Source organism: Seriola dumerili, unplaced genomic scaffold (genome assembly GCF_002260705.1).
Source record: "Seriola dumerili isolate Sdu_G_001 unplaced genomic scaffold, Sdu_1.0 BDQW01000331.1, whole genome shotgun sequence".
Classification (NCBI taxonomy): domain Eukaryota; kingdom Metazoa; phylum Chordata; class Actinopteri; order Carangiformes; family Carangidae; genus Seriola; species Seriola dumerili.
Genome location: NW_019174586.1, coordinates 10,394,183 through 10,416,089, shown reverse-complemented (window position 1 = coordinate 10,416,089; position 21,907 = coordinate 10,394,183).

Below are 21,907 nucleotides of genomic sequence, written 5' to 3'. Positions count from 1 at the left end.
TCCTCGCTCCGGTCCTTGCTATTATGCGAGTGCCACTGTACAACAAGCCCCCCCAACATGTGTGAAGGATTACAGCATTAGCAGATAATCAATAAAATTCACAACACATTTGATGTGATTGATGCCTCCCCGCTGCCCTCTGCGCTCACGCCGTCATTAGTAGTCGCGTTGGCCGCGGTGATCCATCCTGATCAACACTGAAAGTGTCAGACGCGGCTATAAAAGTCGTTGTGGCCCAAGTGCTGCAGCTGAGTTTACCCCTTCACACCATTTCCCTTCGCACTGAACCTCGGTTTATCTCCCTCAGTGAAAAGTATAGGATGTCTGGGTCACAACAAGACTCTTGACTGATGAGGGCAAGAGGAATGGTTTCGGTTTACCGCCATCCAGAGGGAATCCCAGTTGATTTGAAAAACACCACATGGGCACAGTAGGATGCTAAGTGTCTGTCTTGAAAGGAACAACCAGAGTCAGGATTCCTGACTGGCAGCGTGGTTATTCACAAACATCAGGGGAGCTGGAAGATTGATCCCAGTTAGTGTGTTCAAAAGACTTGAATGGAAGTTGGCATTTATTGTGATATATGCAGTTAGTGTGTTATTGACTGGTTTTCCCCCCAAAAGTCTCAAATATAAAGTATTTGTGTCTGGACGGTTTTGATTAGTGGAGACAGGAGAATGTATTGATTTTTATTATTTTTTTTCCATTTTCAGTGTTGTTCCAATGTTATTTGGAAAAATAAATGTTTTTAGTTTCATGTGTTTGTATTATCTTCTGTCATGCTAGGCAGAAACATCATGGATTATTCACCATGTACTGAGTTAAATACCAGGAGAGAGGAATTAATCAAGTTTCCAAAGGCCCAAGCTGATTGTTTTTCAACAAATTCTACATTAAACAGGAAAAGCAGGGATCAAGAAATACATCAGACAATAAAATTCTAACTTAGGCTGAAATGATTAGATAGTTAAATTAATATATGATCAAAACTCCATTAATCAGCAACTATTTTGATCATTGAACAGTCACTTCACATTCAGTTTGACTGTAATTGAAAACATCAACTTGGCCACTGGGAAAATGTGATGGACATTTTTTCATTATTTGCTGATATTAAAGTGAATGTATGAGAGCGATTTATCAATTAATGAAAGACAGATTACTCAGTAAGGAAAACAACAATTTTCAGGCCCAGTCTGTCAACTGGATCGAGTCAAGTCCAGTAAATTTTTATTCATGTAGCGCCAAATCACAATTGAAGTTATCTCAAGGCACTTTTCAAACAGAGCAGGTCTAGACCGTACTCCTTCTGACACTGATTACAGAGACCTAACAATTCCAACCATGAGCGAGCACTTAAAACAGTTGCAAAACTTCCTTTTAAGAGGCAGAAACCTCGAGCAGAACCAGACTCGGGTGGGCGGCCATTTGCCTCGACAAGTTGGGTTGACAGAGACAGAGAGAGAGAGAGCAGGGGGAAAGACCAGCATGCATTGACAATGATAATAATAACAGTAAGTAACACACAACAGCAACAATATTAATAATAATAATGATGATGATTATAATACTACTACTACTATTAATAACAATAATAATAATAATTATTATTATTATTATAATGAATTCAGCAGCGTGTGCTGAGCAGGATCATGGGGGCGGTAGGTGGTTTCCCTAAAGTTTGAACAGTGCACCCCTGAAACATCCAGTCACCTACTGGGGGGCGGGTTTTTTCTTGTAGCTTAAATAACAAAACCTTTCTCATCTGGTTGATTCATCCATCAGCAGTTTTTCAGTTGTTTGGTTAATGTGTGGTGGTTACGAGTAACATGCACTTAAGTTGTATGCGTTAACCTGTTTTTTTTTTTTTTTTCGAGATGTGTATAGCTAGAACTTTTGTGTTAATGTTACTTAATTAATTTTATGTGATCTGTTTTTTTTTTTTTTTAAAAATTAAGTACACTATCATGCAATTTTGAGTTAAAATTGATTAAAATTTACATGTTTGTTGAATTAAGTGAACAATTTGTTACTGAGAAATTAAATACTTTATGATAAAGGTAATAAAAATATTTGAGTTATCAATAACTACTTGATTTTAATTGGTACTATGAACCCAAAATACATGGTAAAAGTGACTTAATCAAGAATGTTACATTAACATTGAAAATTGAGTTAATATCACTTAAGATTTTTGATGTAATCAGTTTCAACTATTTCTTTGAGTTGAATTAACTAATCGGGTTTTACAGTGCATGATCAGAAACAGAGATATAAAGAGAAGCTCGTCCTACAATAATCCCTAAATAGAGATTCACTGTAAATTATCATCATGAGAAGAGTCTGAAATAAAAATCACATTTGACTCTGTGATTTCAGCGATGTGTCTCTGCTACAGAAGTTATTATGGGCTGTCCGCAGGTTGATGGGAAACAGCATCTCTCCTCAGCGTGGGCTCAGACCCCATTATCTCCCATAATACTTCACTGGCATCAGCTCTGTAGACAAGTTGGCCTCACTCGCGACGGGACACCTCATTGGCTTGATTTACAGGGACGCTAATAAGGGGAGGAAACCACTTTGTTTCACATATATCCGTGGATTGCGTTTCATAGTGAATGGGAACATTCAGTTGTGCAGTTCCTGACTGCAAGTTGACACTGATGAGGAGGATCCTGAGGGACAAACTGTGCGCAGCTCGCCCCGCAGCGATGGATTATTATGTGTCAACTACTTGGAAAACAACTATTTTCAGCAGGTTGGACTTGATCCAATCATGCTCGGTATTTCAAGTCCGCTTTTATTGGAAATTGAAGGTTCCTGTTCGTTTCTGAAGAGTAATTTGAGTTTAATTGCTCAATGTAGAATAATAACTTGTGATTTCCACTCAGAGCCCGTTTGTCTGCTCACAGTGAAACATTCATGAGCTCTGACTGTATGTGTGTGTATTTTTGTCACCACTGATGATGTCAATAATGAACAAAGCTGCTTCATATTTTTTGAATTGATCTGCTTTGTATGTAAGAGCTTCCTCTTGGATGCTACCTATTCACTTTAGCTATTCAGTACATTTGGTGTAAATACAATATTTACCTAAAGTAGCTATTAAAGGTAGAACTTTCTGATGAGGCAGCATTTATAAAGTAGTCTTTATAGTTTTGCCAGGTTGTGGAAATTCCTCCTCCAGCATGACACTTTATTTGTCTTTTTAGCTCTAATAGGAAGACGTCTCCAATGGACTGTTTGAACATTTATCTGCTAGTGTTTCACTGACTGAATCATTGATCCCCATTCATTTGAAAATGAGCCCTATTTTTGTGCATTCACCTGCCAGAGACCTCAACCTATTGTTGTTTGGCAAAGAGACACACAAGCTCGATGACTTTCAGAGGGTATAAACGTTCCCTGAGAATTGAGTTGGTTTACGGGAATAACAAACTTTTACAACCCTTTTTTTTTTTTTTTTTACTGATTCCTTTTGTCTTGACTAGATATTTCAGCAGCATTAGCCCTGACAGGCCTTGCTTTTCATTTTGTAGATGTTGCAACATCCCTGGATCTGTTACTGAGCTGAGCTTTGAAAAACACTCCCTGCTTGTGAGTCCGGCTGGACAGTAATTCAGTGTTGCCAGGGAAAGGACTTGTTTCTGAATGGCTGACAGGTATCACCTCGAACAAACATCTGGTCAACAGTTTATTTGCTGTTCATAACAAGTGCGCAAGTTAGCTAAAAACTGCAAGTAGCCATGGCAACAACACTGCAGCCTCATGCTGCATAATCAGATGATCTCTCAATGAAACGTCAGTTTATTCTTTGAAAACTGGATTATAATATAAACAGATATATGTAAATAACAGCAGGACAAAGAAAACATGGCTGGACCCGCATTTCTCATCTTGCATCATCACTTATCGACTCTCTGTGGAGTCGCATCTTGATGGTATCGTTAAGATATTATCGTAACAGGATTATGATGTTTGGTTTAGTGTAATGACTGCATTAAATATCCAACAGACACAGAACAACAAAGACATTTATATGGAGTCATGGTTGTTCACCAGCCAGTTCCTGTTCGCTATTTGGTGCTGAGAAGGAATTGATTTTAGTTTTTTGGAGCAAAAAGGCCCAAAACTTCAATGGTTCCAGCTTGTGAGAATATGCTGCTTGTTCATTTTTCATCATTTCAACCTGAATATTTTTGAACTCTCTGGGTTTTAGACAGTTGGTCGGACAAAACAAGACATCTAAAAACGTCAGTTTTGGCTCTGGGAGAGTATAATCAGCAGTTTTCATTGTGTAGACAAAACAATTAACTGAAAATAACTGGCAGGTTAATCAATAATGAAAATAATTGTTAATTACAAACCTATTTTAATGGATTTATCAGAGCTAAAACAATGAGCTGAAGAATATTACATGCATTTTAACTTTTAACATGCATTTTTATGAGTTGTGGATCTCTGTGATGTAAGTACTGTGTGTTTGTGTGAATGATAAACCGACACAATAATCTTACTATAGTGGGACCTGTACTGACTGATCTTGTCTGTGACTCAGGACAATTAAAATCAAACCTAAAACTCCAGCATTTTATTTTTTTTTCCCCAGCGCTCCTGAAACTGTCGCTCTGCTCACTTCATTTATCTTGAATTAATCCAGTTCAGAGACACGTTAATCTGAGCGAAGGGGCGAGAATCCAACCAGACAAAATAAATCAGAGCGTGCGGATTAATGTGTAGCCGTGTGGGGTGAAAGTGGCGGAGGGTGTTTGGAGAGAGCCACTGTTAAAACAGAGGGGCACCACAACTCAACACCTCATTTATTTGGATGTGTCAGCAGGAAATGCCATCCCGAAAACTCAACCTTAAACATTATCGCTCTGTCTCATGACTTACAGGGAGGCGCTGTGTTGTGAAATCTCTTTCTCTCAATGTGGAAAAAAAAAAAGTGAGTCAAACTGCCTTATAGGTCATACCAGTCCAACCGTAATAAATATGACTGTGACAGTTGTGTTGTGCAGCTCAGAGCCTCTCTTCTGATTGGCTCACCGACCTGTTGTTACTACAGCTCCAGAGAGAAGCCTGAGAGAGGAGATATAAAACTACACTGAGATGGTTTTTGGTTCTTAAAACCAAATAAAACACAGGAGAAGTGTAAAATATGGGACCTTTTAAGAAACAAACTAAAAAATTTCACCTTTAAAGTCTGTTGGTTGTCTTAGTGTCCTCATTACATCGCCCTCCGTGGGAAACCCTCATCTCCACCAGGTCCCGGACCAGACCAGAGCAAACTGCATTTTATTAAGTGTTTCCCATCGGTGTGACTCAGACACACAGATGAAGTCCATTTCTGACATTATGTTTATTATCCTCTTATCCCTTCAGCTATTTAAAATTTATTTATCTCTCCAAACATGACTTCTAGGTGTTATTGAACTCATCTGCCTCGTGACATAACATGTGGTGAAGAAACAATTCTCAGTTATGCAGTGTGGCTGGAGAGGCCAATCTTCAGCAGTGCCTCAGTTCATCCGGTTCACTCAGGTCTTCCCAACCAACAAAACTCAGAAGTGTCGTCGCGAGGACAGCGGTCAAAGCCACTGTCACGGGACTATTATTGTTTCTCTTTCATGCAACCCAGAGCATCATTTGTCTTTTAAGCCTCATTGTAGCCGATCACGCACACTGCTTTAGCAGATTACTCACATTTGCATATAATTCGAACAAGAAGCGTGTTCCTCTCACCCGTGGCTTTTTCTGGCCGCTGGGAATGTGATGACAAGATTATTGATCGCTATTTTCCATCACTCGACTTTCACTTAGACCGTCATTGTGAAATAATATGGCAGAAGAGGGTAAATAATAAATAAAAAAAAGGGTGTTTATTTATTTACTGACAACAATGTTTGTGGGTTTTTTTTGGTTGTTGGAGAGATTTAAGGCTGAAAACCCCCAAAACCACTGTTACTGAGGAAAAGGTTCAGCTAATGTCTCTCTGTGAGTCAAATACATCACCGTGTTTCCACTGTATGTGAGGTCCAGTTACCTTTTGTCCCCTACCTGCAGCACTCTGTCAGTCCTGCAGTGTGTAACTTGTCTTGTAAAGTGACTAGCAGAGTTAAATTCCTCACGCTCCAGGTCGCGCTCGCCAATTAGAAGCGATTATAAATCTGATGTTTTGGGCCAAAATTCCTCTTGGAAGCTGCAGGCTCTGGAGTGGGATAAGTGGGAGACTTCAGAGACGAGCCATGGTCAGTCTCAATGCACACCACTGTCAGCAGGCAGACAAAAGCATCTCAACTTCTCAGTGCAAGTCAGATACTTAAGACTTAATGTTTCCCAGATTGTGAGTCCGCAAATGAGTTTCCCTCGTTTTTTGAAATCCAGACAACTGCGTTTGATCATTTGGAGCTTGCTGCAGACCAATGGATATTAATCAGTGTATGAAAGTCATGTACAGATTAATGGAAAAAAACATAACATCAAGTGTTGTAGATAGTTGCTTGGCCACCACTAATGTCCAGAGCCACTTTAATGCTCTTTGGCGAGGATTCTCCTGAGTCTGTGGATCATGTGCTGGGAGGGATGAGCAGTGTTCTTCCAGCAGATCTTCCCTCATTCAGTGTTTTAATGAGGTGTGTGGGAGACATTGCTTCAAAGTCTCCCAAAGATGGTCAGCTGGGTCGAGATGTGGAGATCTGCAAAGGCCATAGCATATGATTTATATCATTTTCATATTTATCTAATGGTGAAATCCAGTGATCCGTCATAGCTCTAAATGGAAGCATCTGCAGTTGTCATGTTTCTCTGCTCATTTATTCAGGTTTGTCATTTGACGTGTCACAAATCAAACAATATCGCAATATTTACTATGAGACAATTTTTCAACTGGTTGCAATTATATTAATGTCAGATATAAGACGATTCTGCAAAACCCCTGATTATATTCAAATACTTTTTTTTTCAAAGGTCTCATATTTTATACTTTTCTTGTGTTTTATTTGAGGTTTCGATAAGAAGATATTGTCAGCCAATCAGAAGAGAGGAGGCTCTGAAAATCTCTTCTGATTGGCTGACTGTGAATGAATAAATATATAGAAGATTTCAGGTTAACAGTCAGAAAAACCAAATCCTGCAAGGCTGGATGGCCGGTCCAGGTGGGCGGGGCTTGGGGCATGACTGACTGAGGGTGGGGATTGCTTTGTTGTGACATCACAAAGTTACAGAAATCCTCACAGCTCGTTTTAAGGGTCAGTGATTCGATATAGGCTGTGTGCATTTCTCTGTGGACTGAGCGCTTTGATACTTTCCCAGTATTAATATAGAACCTAGACCTGCTTTATAATCAAACATCACATGGAAGTTTCACTTTTTACAATATTGGGCCTTTATACTTATTTATTTCTAGTGTTCTCACATAGAAACCACAGATTGGTCAAGGTTAGGGAAAGACTGTGGCTAAAATGGAATTTGAAAAAAAAAAGACTAAATTAACCGCTGAACTGTGACATGATCTACACCTGCAACTAATGATTATTTTCATTATGGATTCATCTGTTATTAATTCAATTATTTTCTCAATAAATTGTTTGGTCTATAAAATGACAGAAAATAGGGAAAAATTTCCGTCCCCAGTTTCTCCAAGTTCAGGATGACGGCTTCAGATGTTTTGTTTTCTCAGACCAGAGGCTTAAAACTCAAAGGCACTGTTACATTTTTGCTTGAAAAATGACTTAAACGATTATCAAAATAGTTCATTATTTTCCTGATAATCGACTGTTGTTGCAGCTCTAACATGAACTCCTATTTCCTGAATATTGTTATTGCCAAGGTATCTCTCTCTTTTAATATCTCTGGTTGTATCAGACCTCTGTTGGCAACGTTTCAAAGCCCTGAACAGGATTCGGGGCGTCACAGGGGCCTCGGGGCTTAGACACATACCACGTAAACCACAACATCCCCGGTTCAAATCCAGCTGGACACCTTTGTTGGAGGTCTGCTCTCTCCCCACATTTCCTGTCTGTCTCTTGACTAATATCAATCAATTTAAAAAAGAAAACACCCACAAAAAAAACCCATCAATTATGACTGTGTTTGCATCAGTGTGATGCAGTGATTGATTTCTCAGATATTTAATTAATTGATTTCATTCAAATAGAAACAGACATTCTTCATCTGTGGATGTTTTTTTTTCCAGTTAAAAAGGAAGGATTTTATCCAAAATAGTAACATGTAACATGCACATATTATTTCATTTCTTTTAATCAGGGGAAATGAAAACCAACATAATGTGAACAAGAATAATGTTTTTGTTTTTCCTCATGACTTCATTATTCAGTTTGTCTTGCAAGAGGAAGTAAAATGCTGCTAACGAATATAATGACGTGGTGATAATGTTACGTCAGGTAATTATACAGTGTGAAAGGTGCATTAACTGTTCCATTAATAAAAAGGTGGGTTAAATGTATGTGTCATTTTTTTTTTTTTTTCATCATTTCTGCAGTGTAAGCAAACATCAAGCCTTACAGAGTTCAGCAAATATCTGGACTGTGTTGTACACTGATGCTTTGGCTCTGTGGTCTTATTACTTTGGAGGTGAAATAACAGTTTGATTAATTACAGGAATTCTCAGCTGTATTAAATGAAAGGTTAAGAGAATTAAACTTGCTGGATGTCATCCTCTCCACTCTAGGAGTGCTGACTGGGAATCAGAATTCCTGCTGCAACCCTCTCACCTAAAATATTGCTGAGGAAATTGCAAAGCAGATCCCCGATCAGCATCCAAAGGCAATTTGACCCTATTAGTTTGAAGGAGATGCGATGTCTTTCTCGGGGAACGCCAAGTGGCTTGAAATGCGTTCTTTCAGAGGAGTATTGGCGCATGATGATACTCAGTCCTAAAGTGGAGCACACGGCTCAATTTCCAAATTATACAATAGCAATGGAGTCATTCTTTCTCGTCTCTGTGGTTTCTGACTGTAAAACGATTATTTATCTCACAATTTCTGTTTTTTATGCTTATCATGAATGAATCATTCAACTCAAGGTTATTATGAATTACTTTGGTTTTGATATACCATTGCTCTTTGTGGTAGTGGTATGTATCAGATCACTAATGGGCAGTGATGGCTTTATTTTGTGCTTTGACAAAGCCAAAAACATTAACATTAAAAGCCACATTGTTTGTAGTCGTTTTGGGTCTTTGTGGTCGTTTACCTTTGCTTGAGGTCGTTTGGTGTCTTTGTGTAGTATATTTGCATTTCTATGTGTCATTTTGTGTCTGTAGTACTTTTGTATCTTTTTTTTTGGTCATTTTGCGAATCTTTGTGGTTGTTTAGAAATGCTTTGTGGTCATTTTGCACTTCGTTGTAGTCATTTCTTCCTTTGCGTCTCTTTTTGCGTGTTTTTTCGTGGTCAACTATTGCAACTATTTTACATTTCTTTGCAGTTGTTTCTTCTTTTGCGTCTTTGTGGTCATTCATGTTTGTTGTCCTTTTGTGGTCGTCTTGTCGCCCTTTGTGATGACTTTGCATTTCATTGAAGTCAATTCTTCTTTTGCATCACTTTTGGTCATTTCGTCTTGTGGTTGTTTTTGTGTCTTTTTGTGTCTCTCATGTTGTATAGAGTCTCTTGTTTCGTATCTCTTTGTACTGATTTTGTGTCTCTTTGTACTGATGTGATTTTGCATTTCTTTGTAGTTGCTCATTCTTTTGTGTCTCATCACAATCATTTTGAGTCTCTATGAAGTTGTTTTGCATCTTTTTTGTTGTTGTTTTGCATCTCTTTGTAGAAATGTTCACAGTTACTTCGAACAGAGCCTGTGGCCTGTGGGCCTCAGGGCTTGAGCCTGATTCAATAAACCTTCCATGACTTCTCCATCATCATATGTAAACTACATTTAGACATTAAACCTTTTTAAAAACATAAATGAAAGAATGGAGAGAGACACTTTTCAATGCCCTAGACTGACGGGGGAGTGACAAGTTGTGGTTTTATCTAAGCTGAGATGAAACATGTGGACATACTTTGAGTGCAGCCAGTGCAAGCAGATTTAATGCTCCTCTCTATTGGCGAGTCAGAAAGAAATGACAGAAATAGCAAAGAGTCGGGAGGGAAAGCCAAACTCTCGCAGCGATTTGCTCTGTGTCGGACGTATGGAATTTGAACCCACAGTTATGCCCATCACTGGGAAGCGGTTTTGGACTGTGATGGATTATGGGATGCATATGGATTCCATCTCATTGTTTTTTGGTGAAGATCACGACACGTCCACAGCTCAAGACTTCCTTAGAAATTACCCCAGTGACCCTTATGACTCCTACCACCAAACTGCATCAACAGGACCTCAGAGAAGACGGTCTAATGGATGAACCCAGTCTAAAGTAAACTGTATGTAGAGAACACCTCATGGTTTTCCTCAGTGCATGGAGACCACTTATAAACTATCACCACAACAACTGTTCAAACTCCATTTAAAAACCATGTGAACTGGCTTAAAACAAAATGTAAACCAAAATCTTAAACCCACTTTAAACTGTTTGGAAGATGAAAACTCAAGTTTAAATCTTATTTCACACCAGTCTCGATCAAGTTTAAACCAGTTGATGGGGGTTTGCCTTAATTCACGAGTGGACTGGTGTCACGCTTGTGATTTCGTTGAACTCCACATATTCACAAGGAGGTAGTTGGCGTCGCTGTCATCAGCAAGGAGGCACAAACTGAATATTTTGAACTCTGCAGGACCTTGATGAGACAAAGCCTCACAGTGAGGTGAATGATTCACTGATTTTTATTTTAAACCTGCAGGAAAAGTCACCTGAGCACAACTCAACCTCCGTCACTCTCATACAGTTACACTCATTTCTTGACAGCTCGTCTGGAAGCTCTTTTGGCCACAGACCTGCCTGTTTCTGAATGCATTACTGATCATATCCTTGGAGCACTGTTTTCCTGTGGTCTACTGTATATTCAGGTAAAATCAGGTGCAGTGCTTTCATGGTTTATGCAGCCCAGCTGTACAGTTCTAACATGTCATTTACTTTTTTTTACTTTTCTTAAACTTACCAATTAATAAGCTTAAACGGAGGCTTGAATTTTATGCTAACTCAGGAAACTTGCAAAATGTCACTCAATATTTCCTGCCCATACATAATTTCCCGCTTTAAAGTTGTGGCGGTGTTTGGTTAAGCTCAAATATCTGCGTGGAAAGTGTTTTCACAGAGGTTAATGCTGAAGTCCAGAATATGCCCACACTGTAGTGATATTTGTAATGTTGTTTCAGAACTGGACAGAGACCTCCTTCTCTACAGTCCTGCCTCCATATGCCAATAAACTACACACCATCTGTTAGCTGAATAAGCTGCCACATACAGAGCAGCCATCAACAGATTTAAACCTCCTCAACGTACGTGAAGAAAAAAAAAGTGTATGTAACTAAACATATATGTGAACAAAAACTGGATAAATCCATCCCAGCTGGAGAAATCCTAACTGTCCATTAGCAGTCATGTAACCATCACTTATTGGAAAATGATCATTTTGGTTAGCTCACAACAAAAATTATGTTTGCTCTTTCCGCTAACATGGAAATGTGGGACTGCTAAATCACTAAAGGGTGTACCACAGAAGAAGAACACTGGCTTGGCTCAGACAGATACTCACTGAGGCTACAGCGAAACCTGAGAAAATAAAACTTTGTTCTGTATTTATGCACTGATTGTTTGTCAAAATCCATTTCAATTTAGCTGTAGTATCTGATTAGTTACTTCAGTCTCTCTTTCACTTGCTTGTAGCTCTGTTTTTGGTCTCTACCAACTCCAAAGGAAAAGATCTGGCTCTTTAGCTGCTAAATGCTCCACTATGTTCCCCAGCTGGTCTCTAACTGTGTCAGTCTGCTGTTTGCTGCTGAGCAGGTTGTGTTTTTAGAGCTTGTTTCTCTGAAATCAGCTTCCTGCTGCAGCTGAAAACGACTCTAAGCACTCGCATGAGAGCGATGAGAGCTCATTTATCAAATATTCAATGAACGAAAAACAACGGTATAAAGACAGTTTTAAAGCAACCACTAAAACGTAAACTATTTAAAAAATACTCTGCTTTCATTAATATGTTGTTTAACATGATTTTGAAAGAAAACTTCCTCACTTCCTGAGAAATTCTGCATCAGGCCTTGTGCCCCGCCCACCACCACTGCATGCGCTAGGTTGACCAGTGAAAGAGCAGCGACTATCAAGATGGTTAGAGTAAGGAGTTTATTGTAACCGAAATCGTCAATTTATTTATGATGTTTGTTTAGCTTGTAACTGGCAGTGGCTGACACAGTGTTAGTGGTTGTGCTAATGCTAACTCTTGCTCTCTGTACTAACGAGGTTTCGCTGACCGGTGAAAGAGCAGTGTGTATTAAGATGGTTAGCATTGGAGGAAACATGTTGTGCAACAAAATCGGCGTCGAGCAGACATCTCAGAACAGTTAGCGTAATTTCGCATCTTGTATTTGTTTATGTTGTTTGTTAGCTTGTAATTAGCAGTGGTTGACACAGTGTTAGTGGTTGTGCTAATGCTAACTCTTTCTCTCTGTACTGACGAGGTTTCGGCTTTATTTTGCCCCGCCCCCTGTCCCCCCAAGTTGACTGGATTGGTTCCTTAGGTGTGTGTCATATGACTTCCTTGCTGTCATGGAGTTGACTGCTTATTTCTCTCAATATGTGTCTTGCATTATATAAAAACACCATGTGTTAAGAAGGTTAAAAACTTCATTTTCATCAGAGGGGGTCTTTAAGTCCTCATTTTTTGCAGCAGCACTTTTGATGGTAAACTCGTAACCACACACACAGCTCCAAATAAATGCCAGACAAAGGGCACTCCCAAAGTCGAGGCCTTATTATCCCCTGTGAGGAAGTCATCTGTACAAACAAGCTCCTGACTAACGTAAGAGTGAGGTACCATAAGAGAGCGGGCAGTAGATGGTTTGTTGCAGGAGATGCGTGCTGACAGTTACGCTGTCAAGACCGATACCTCTGATTGTCACCAGATGTTCCTCTCTGCATCTTGCATATCATGTGTATGCACCAGAAATGCAGCGATTATGGCCCGATCCATGTTTCAGTAATGGTGGCGGAAATTAAGACACTTCCTGTCTGTGTACAAGGCCAGAGATAAATTCAGTTCAACACTTCCCTCGGAAAAAAGAACGATTAGGAAATGCACAAAGTGAATGGAGTGTGATGTTAGAAAAGTGACGTGCAGTTTTTGTGGGCTCTCTGGACTTGACATATGATGTGGAAATGGGTTCCAAACCTCAGCAAACTCTGCTTCCTGAAGAAAAATACATAATGTGCCATTCAAACCCCTGCCACCCCTCACCACCACCACCGCTTCCCAAACGTCCGCAGATGCACCTACAGGGGGCCTGCAGCTGAGGCTCTGCTTTAGTCATTCCCCAGGTCACTGACACACAGCAAATTCAATTTATTTTTGTTTATCTACAACTTTTTTCCTCTGGTTTTATTTTCACCCCCACAAAGAGTCTCATTTTCAGGAAACTGCACGAACAGTCAACACAGACCAGATCTTTCTATCAGGGTTTTTATGAGTTTCTAACCTCTTTTTTTTTTTTTTTTTGCACTAGTTTCTGATACTGGAAAGAATGTTTTAACTTCTTCTTCTACAAGTCAGTTTTTGTCCTTAGTGCCTCATAAGTGTCTAATTTGTGACATCATCTTAGATTAGATTAGTAGGCCTGCAACTAATAATCATTTTCATCTTTTTATTATTTTGTTAACTGAAATGTTTTCTCTGACCAACATGCCAAAACCCAGAGATTTCCAGTTTACACCAAAGAAAACCCACAAATATTCACACTTTAGAGGCTGGAACCAGTGTATTGTTGGTGTTTTATTTTGCTTAGAAAATGACTGGAGCAATTATCCAAATTGCACTTAATTTCTGTGGAACAACTAATGGTTTATAATCAACTTTCAGCTCTAGATTAGATTTTTTTTTTTTTAAGTTTAAAAATCTGTTATGTCATGACAAATATTTCTTGGAGAGATGATTATCTCTGGCTACAAGATGTGAGGCCGTGGAGGTCGAGTGAAGAGTGTGTGTGGCTTCTGCTTTAAGAGGAGCTAACACCAGCTAACAGCTGTCTGCAGATATCAGCCTGATGTCCTGTCAACACAAACAGTGCAGATGAATTAGTGTAGCAGACTCTTAGTTTCTGTCCTGTCTGTGCTCAGAGTGATAACTGAAGTGGATGTCTGTACTTAGTTAAAGCATCTGCTACTGACAGTCCATGTGTAGATGTATGGGATAGCTTTTTTTTTAATAATGATGACCTTGGTGCATTTTTTTCATTATTCCTGCTCAACTGTTTTACACATGGAGGTCAAAAAAAAGGAAGTTGTCTTGTGCCAAGCCATGTGTTTACAATTTAGCACTTTATAATGTGACTTTATTTTATATTAAAGGAAGGAAACAACAGTGTAGCTCACTTGTTGGATGGAGAAGAAATGAATGTCTCCAGGATAAATTCTGAGTGTGTATTTAATGTTACTGAATCATCAGGAACTGAATTAGATTAAATTGAAATGAACTAATTCTAGATTTTATGACTCCAAATTGAATCAGACTGGAGCCGATATCCCGCTCCAGTTGCCGTGACGATGGTTTAGAGGTTACCACGTAACCTACTCTGAACCATCTCAATTGAGGGGCTGCATCCTTCGCAGGCTGCATGTGAAGACCGATAGCGTCACAGCGGCGTGACAAGGCTGTCCAATTTCGAAAGGCTCCTTGACATGGGGCGGAGAAATGCGTCCTTTGTTTCCAGGGCAACGAAAGATCCAACAGGTGGATCCTTCGATGCCCATACTCTCCCAAGATTCATTGCGCATCAGTGAAGACAATAGGCCCGAGCGCCTCGTTTCAGGTTCAGCCTTCGCGGTCTTTGGAGGCCACACCTTTGTTGAATGGGACAAAAGTGTAAGACCAGTATTCCATACGTTGGTCACATGATCAACAACGAAACCGTCTCCTTGACAAGTGAGCAAACTCCATCATGAAGGCCACAAGATGTGACTGAAAGCTCTGGAAAAAAAAAAGTCCAAAACCCAGAGATTAGATTTATAATGATGTGTAACTGAAAGAAGCAGCTAATCTGCACATGTGAGGAGCTAAGAGAAGAGAATATCTGCTATTTCTTTCTTGATAAATAACTTAAAAGATTAATCAGTTATCAAAATTGTTGTGGATTAATCGTGTCAACACTAGTGTCACATAACTAATCCTCTCTCTTGACTCTAACCTCTTAATCTAATTTAGCACAGGGTTGAGTAAAGTGCAGCTAATCTAATTTATTACATTAATTTGGTTACATTTGCTATAATGAAGTTTTATTTTTCAATGTTTGGACTAAAGTACACTACACTCCAAACAATGTATGAAATCTTGAAATGTAATGGAGCCTCAAGATGGGGACAATTATCTTTCACCTCTGGAATGAGGCCTCGCTAATCAACTGTACGGCTATTACCGAAGTGACTTGGGTTTAAAAAATATTCCCTAAGAGTCCCAAAGAGACAGCTGGAAGCTATTGTAAGTGCTTGTGAGGTCACGAAGGAACGACAACCTGTGTGTGCGCGCTGTGTGTAATTGTTTTATTCTGAAACAACCTTGGAGTGAGCACGAGAGCACCTTCGAGATGGACCGGGGGGAGGGAAGGGGGTTAACTGGCAAGTGCAGGAGACCTTGGAGGCAGCATACATGACACCATAGTGATACCGCCCCATGAAGGAAACCATGGACTCTATTGGCACCTTGGAAAAAAACAAGAGTGACCTCGGAGGAGAACGCCTGGTTTTAAGTTGAAACACCCCCTCAATTTCATTTCACACTACATTAGTAATCTAATTACGTGGTGAAATGTTACACCGGCCGGGGTCCTCGGGTGCTGAGACAGAGCCGAAGCCTGTGGAAAGAGACCAGTGAGCTCACAGCCTGGGTCGCTCGACGTCTGTGCTACCGTTGGAGGAACTGGTGAACCCCGGCGCTCTGCCCCGGCCGCCCCTGCCAGCCTCCGCCGTAAGCCGAGACCTCCCTTCATAAACGCCAGCAGCTGAGCCGCAGCCATGAGCTGTCAGGCAGCATTAAGACTGAGCGCTCTGCACTCCGCGCGCATGCAGGTTCCCGGGGAGGCCGCCCGGGCCAACATCACCTCCCAGAGTGGCCAGAAGATCAGGCCCACACACTCGCCCACACATCCACCTCAAAAACAGGCCCCTCCATTCACTCAGCCAGCCTGAGGGAGTGAAATTAGAACGACCCTTCAACCCTGATTTGAACCATGGGAACGCCGTCTGCCCTCAACCCGAGCTGCCCTCCCCTTGAAATTAATTAAGTGTAATTTCAGCAGCATAATGGGATACTATACATTCAACAGGGTGACCGCAATACTGAACCATTTTTTGCCACTTAAGGCAAGTCATCAAATTGTGTTTTGCAAAGCAGAACTCTATTTAACCTCATGAAACCACCGCAGCTCCTTTATAATGTTGTTTACTGCCAGATTATTGGCCGTGTTTTCTCACATGTTTCATAAAATGATTACTTTTAGGGAGGAAAAGCCGCCTTTGTGTTTGCAAACTGTGTGGAATTCAGAAAGTCAGGACATTACCTACCAAGGCGAGCTATTGTCTGAGAGCGAGGTTTGTGTTGGACTCGCTCCACATCACCTCATGTTTGAGATTACGGCACAAGCCACCCAGAAAGCAGTATCCAAAAGGAATTTTTTAATAAATTTGTCCAGCATTATACAGTAGAAACCTTTTTTTTATTATTATTATTATTCCTTTTCTGTTTGCTGGATATGAAGAGAAAATAAAGTTACCATCCTACCTGATACTTTACTATTTTAAAGGTATAGACCTCTGATGTGACGCACGGCATCGCTGACAGTTTTAAAACTAATTACCTAAAGATGCTGGGAGTGTTTTGTGGAAAAATGTCGCACAATCTTACCCTCTTGATTGGTTAGGGTTCCATTAAAATATTTCTGCTGATGAAGGTCATGCGATATGATCAAAATCTCCCAAACAGCCACTAAATGGAGCTTGTGAGATTTTCCTCTTCTGCTGTTTCCAAGGTCAAGGATGAACTTTGAACCTAAAGCAGTCCCTACGTCTACAAGATTCAATACGTCTGTGAAGATCATGTGATATGAATGAAAGCTCCGGTACCGAGGCTAGAAGGACCTTGTGTTGAGATTGTTTTTCTAAACTTTACATAGTGTCTGGATTACAGTTTTAAAATCAATGTAAGTTTACAGTACTACACTGTGTTGTCAGAGTTATCCAGTTAAAACATCTTTAAAGTCCCAGTCCTGTCCAGTACTTGGCTTTGAGTGAGACCACACCACTGCTGCTCTGTTTCAGGGCAATTACAAATTGTTCTTGCATGTTCTTATTCAGGATTCAATCAAGGATGACCTTAAATGTGAGCTCCAGGCCGGCTAATCTGCCTCTGCTGAATGCATCAATCTTTGTCAGCGCCGGAAAATCCGAGTCTAACTGCTGTTTGCAGGGAGCTCCCTGTCTGAGAGCTTTTACTCGTTAACCTGCTGGACCGAAGCTGCTGGGTCTCTACTGTGTGTTTCTCTTCATTTCCCTCTTTTTTACCCTCATTTACTTCTCTTTTTTTGTTGCAGTTTTTACAGTAGTTTATAGATTGACTGTGGAGCAGGAATAACTAAGATCAACCTGACATACTGGTTTGTAGCTATCCACGTTATTCCCCCATTAAAGGTCCAGTGCTGTGTGATGGTTTTGGTTTAGTTAGAACTGCAGGGTCACATGACAACCTCAGACTCAGGGAGATGTGTTACCATTCACATTAGTTATAAAAGAAATGGCTGTAAAACTTTGAACACCACGTGAAGTATCAGAAGTGCTACAGATCCCCTCCAGGCCTGTTCACAGATATTTGAAAATAATCATTCATGTCTGAGATGTTTTTTTACGTCTCATCATTTCAAAAGTTTAACTACTTGTTACAAGATTTCTCTCCTCTCCTACATCACTGAAAGACCATTCATAATGTGGAGTTTTCGGGTTTCTACAACACACTAGTGTAAGTTGCTTATTGGACCAGGATCAGCCGCCGAACTAGTTGTGATGTCACAAATCCAGCTCGCAGGTAAAACACCTTAAACTCAGGAAGCTCAAACAGAGAGAAGGAACAGTGAACAAAACACATTCATGAGTGGAGGAAGACTTAATGATACAACACACATCCCTATCAATAATTGGAGGCGAAAGCTAAACCCTTGACCTTCCAGTAATGTTAAACTACAGTCATATTTTGACAGGATTTCCTTCTTTGCTGTTTAAGTTTGCCGGTTGTATTCCAAAAAAAATAAATAAATAACAGTGATGGAAGCGAGTGATAAAGTGTCCATAAAGGCCTGAGGTGCAGCAGACCAGCTAAGACAAGTTGTCTGTTATCATGGGGAAAAAGAAAAAACAATGCCCTTTTTTTTTTTTAATTTCTGCCTCGCTGCCTTCTGCCTTCTCCTTCCCTCTCCGAGTGAGTAAAAACATGATTATGATTCAAGTGCATGTGTGTGGCCTGAGGAGCTCAACTGCTGCATACCTGCAGGCTGCGCGCAGGTACTCTTAAATCTTCTCTCTAACATCGACCTTCTGTCAAAACAACCCTGAACGAGTCACGTGACTGGGTGAAGAGGTTGTGTGAGTTTCTGTGTGTGTTTGAAGGAGTCAAGACGGGTTTACGCGCATCTTGCGAGCACATCTGTGATCAAAGTCTTATTTGCTCGTTGTCTGGTGCGTGTGTGAGTTTATGGTAGACATATTATTTCTGTGTGTGTGTGTGTGTGTGTGTGTATGTGTGTAAGTAAGATGGGGGAAAATTTTTTAGTATATTTTCCCTTTTTATTGTCACCAAACGTGTTGCATTAACGCTGGCCACAGAATGCTCTTCTTAAGGACCCACATGCACGCCAGACACAGTCGGCAGCCGGAAATGAAGGCTGTGTCACACCACAAAAAAAAACATTCCAAGTGGGTTCATCCCATCGTCGCCACGGCTACACTATACACGAACCATGCCAGAGAGCAGATACCCACAGCGGCCGGCGATTCCTTTTAACACGATTCTGCCGGTGTCTCACCGAGGGTTGTAGTTGAGGAAGGTAAATCAGGAAAAAGTCCTAAAGACGTACGGGGGAATCGAATGGCTCACATGGTAATGCTCCCTGTTAGCTGTCAACAAGGTATGAAACTCTACGCCTCATGAACTCGCCGTTCCTCCTGAGAGGTCCATTTGGTGCCTCTGCTACCGTATCCCGTTGCCACCGCTGGGAATTCACCTCCGCATAATTCAGCGGGCCTTTTACCTTGACGCGGTCGGAGAGCTGAGAGGTTCAGAGCGTGTGTTCATGCAGACAGTGAGAATAAGGTTTCCATCAGCTGCGAGCCACCTGTCTGAACGGTGAGATCACAAACGCAGGCTGTGGAAAAAGAGGCCTGTTTGGAGTAAAGCAGTTTGTCAGAATTTATTGGGGTTAGTGAATAACATGTTGCTATTGTCAGGAGGGAATTAAAAAAACGTGCAACACCCAATTGTGGTGAATTCCGTGTTTATTTGGACTGAGAATTGATCCTTTATTTAGGTTTTTACGATGCTTAAATTTGAGAAAGAATGGCTGCTTGTGCAAGGAAATAGAAATGTCAAACATCTTTGAATCTTGCAGCACTAATCAATATTTTTGTTTTATATCAACAACTGATCAAAAGGCTGCGCGTAATTTAAGAGGTGTCACTCCTTGCAGCCCCTCGTGGCTTTTCAGGCTCGTTTGACTCTCGTTTTGCTCTTACGGCACATTTACTGTCTCCGCTTTCTCTTCAGCGTTGTTTCCAGCGGCAGCAGGCAGCGGTTTTCAGCTGGAAGGAAAAAAAAAAAAGCTCCGATAAACACATGGTACAATATCTGCTCAGCACTAAATGGCAGACAGGCGAAGTTAGCAAAATAGCTGATGAAAGAAGTCAAACATCCAGCTTCTAAAGAGCCAGGTACATCCCCCTCAGGAGGGGAGTAGACTGAATATTGGACATTCACCAGGTGGACACATACATGAGTCTAAATGAATGATTATATTGCTGTGTGTCTGCTGTATGTGGTAAATAGGCGCTGGATCGCTAACACATGAGCTAGAACAGTTTTACAAGGTGATAATACATCTGAGGTATGTGTTTTCCAGTATAGTGGCTTTTCTGCACCAAAATGGCCTAAACAGATTAATTTATGAGACCCTGTGAAGACTTTGATCTCAAGTAGTGCAGCGGAGCAGCGTTTTGATGAGTGGGTCCTTGTTTTATATCAAGTGTGGGCAACGTGATACGAATTCAGTGCTGTTCGTGGCAACGCACCGGTGAAGGGAGGGGAGGAAGACAAAAATATAGGTGTCAAAAAATCAGCTTTGTAAATGATGATAAAGGAATTGTTCTCAACATGTTTGTTAGGATGCACACAATGTGCTTTGGCGAGAGTGAATGAACACAAACAACTTCATTTACAACAAAACTTAAATGCAGCTTTAAATGGTCGAATTTGGACAGAAATTTGGAAACGCTGTCACTACTTTTTTTATTTAACATTTTCAAAGTGTTTATATGTTGAATTTCTATGTTGAACAAGATCGACTTTGTTGACCCTTCGAGGAAGCTACGTGTGGGACGTCCTGCAGCTACTCATAAGTGATTGAGATCAAACTCTGGGCAAAAAGAATAGAGAAGAAAACGATGAGTAAATAAATAAGCAAATAAACAAATGAGCAAACAAGCAGAGTAGGTTGTTAGTATCAGATTGCTTTGGTTGTAAGAAGGCTATCCCGCTAACTTGAATTGTTATTTTATTTTGATGAAATTCAAATGAGCTTTTTTTAATGAACAGTTTACTTAATATTGTCAATAACTTCCACAAAATGTTTTCAGCCTGAGAAGACACGACAAAAAGTTTGAGGAACCACTGGGTTCATTTTCTGGTGTTTTTAAATGGAATAATTGTTCAAATTTAAAGTAGAAAAACAGATGCACAACATATGTAAGTCATCTCAAAAACCTGAATACTATATCCATATTATACACAACACAACAAGCATGTACACCTTATATAAACAATGACTAGAAACTGCAGCTAAGACAGAAATGATCACAAGAGGAGATCATTTACAAACAAAAGAAGCGCTGAAGAAACTGAGTCTGGCTCTGGATGAATTGTCTTGTGTCTGCAGAGGCAGCTTTATGAATATGAACGCAGTTGAAACCCATGACGATATTTGATAAACATGGTACACTGCTGCTCATTCTGCAAGACGTCTTATCTAAATTCCTCAAAATCCGACTTATTCAGAGGAAACGTCCAAAATCAACAACGTACTACATGCCATCACGTCTACAGCTGCTGCTGTTTCATCATTAACTGGTCGTCTCTCTTCTAATGTCGCCTCTCTGTCCTCCAGCCTCTGAAAAAAAAAAAAAAAAAAAAAAAAAAAAAAAGCATTCATGCTGTAAGGTGTCTGTAACTGCAGTCGGTCATACGACAGGGCCGAGGCACAGAGAGGTTTACTTTCATGACAGATTTGTAGAGCTGAAAGCCACAAGTCAGAACTATGAGTCGGAGACCGCTGGACTAAAAAGCAAAAATGGGAAAGGCTTTGTTTTTATTTTCGCTGCTAATCAGTGCAGGGGATAAGCCATATCTTTGAATTCCAAGTGCAACAGGAAGACTTGATTAGGTTTCAAAGGAAGTTAGTGGAAATTTGTGGTCACCAAAACCAACGCGGAGCAGCCGGCTTTGACCATTAAGTGAACCTACTGAGAGCAGTTGAATGAAACCA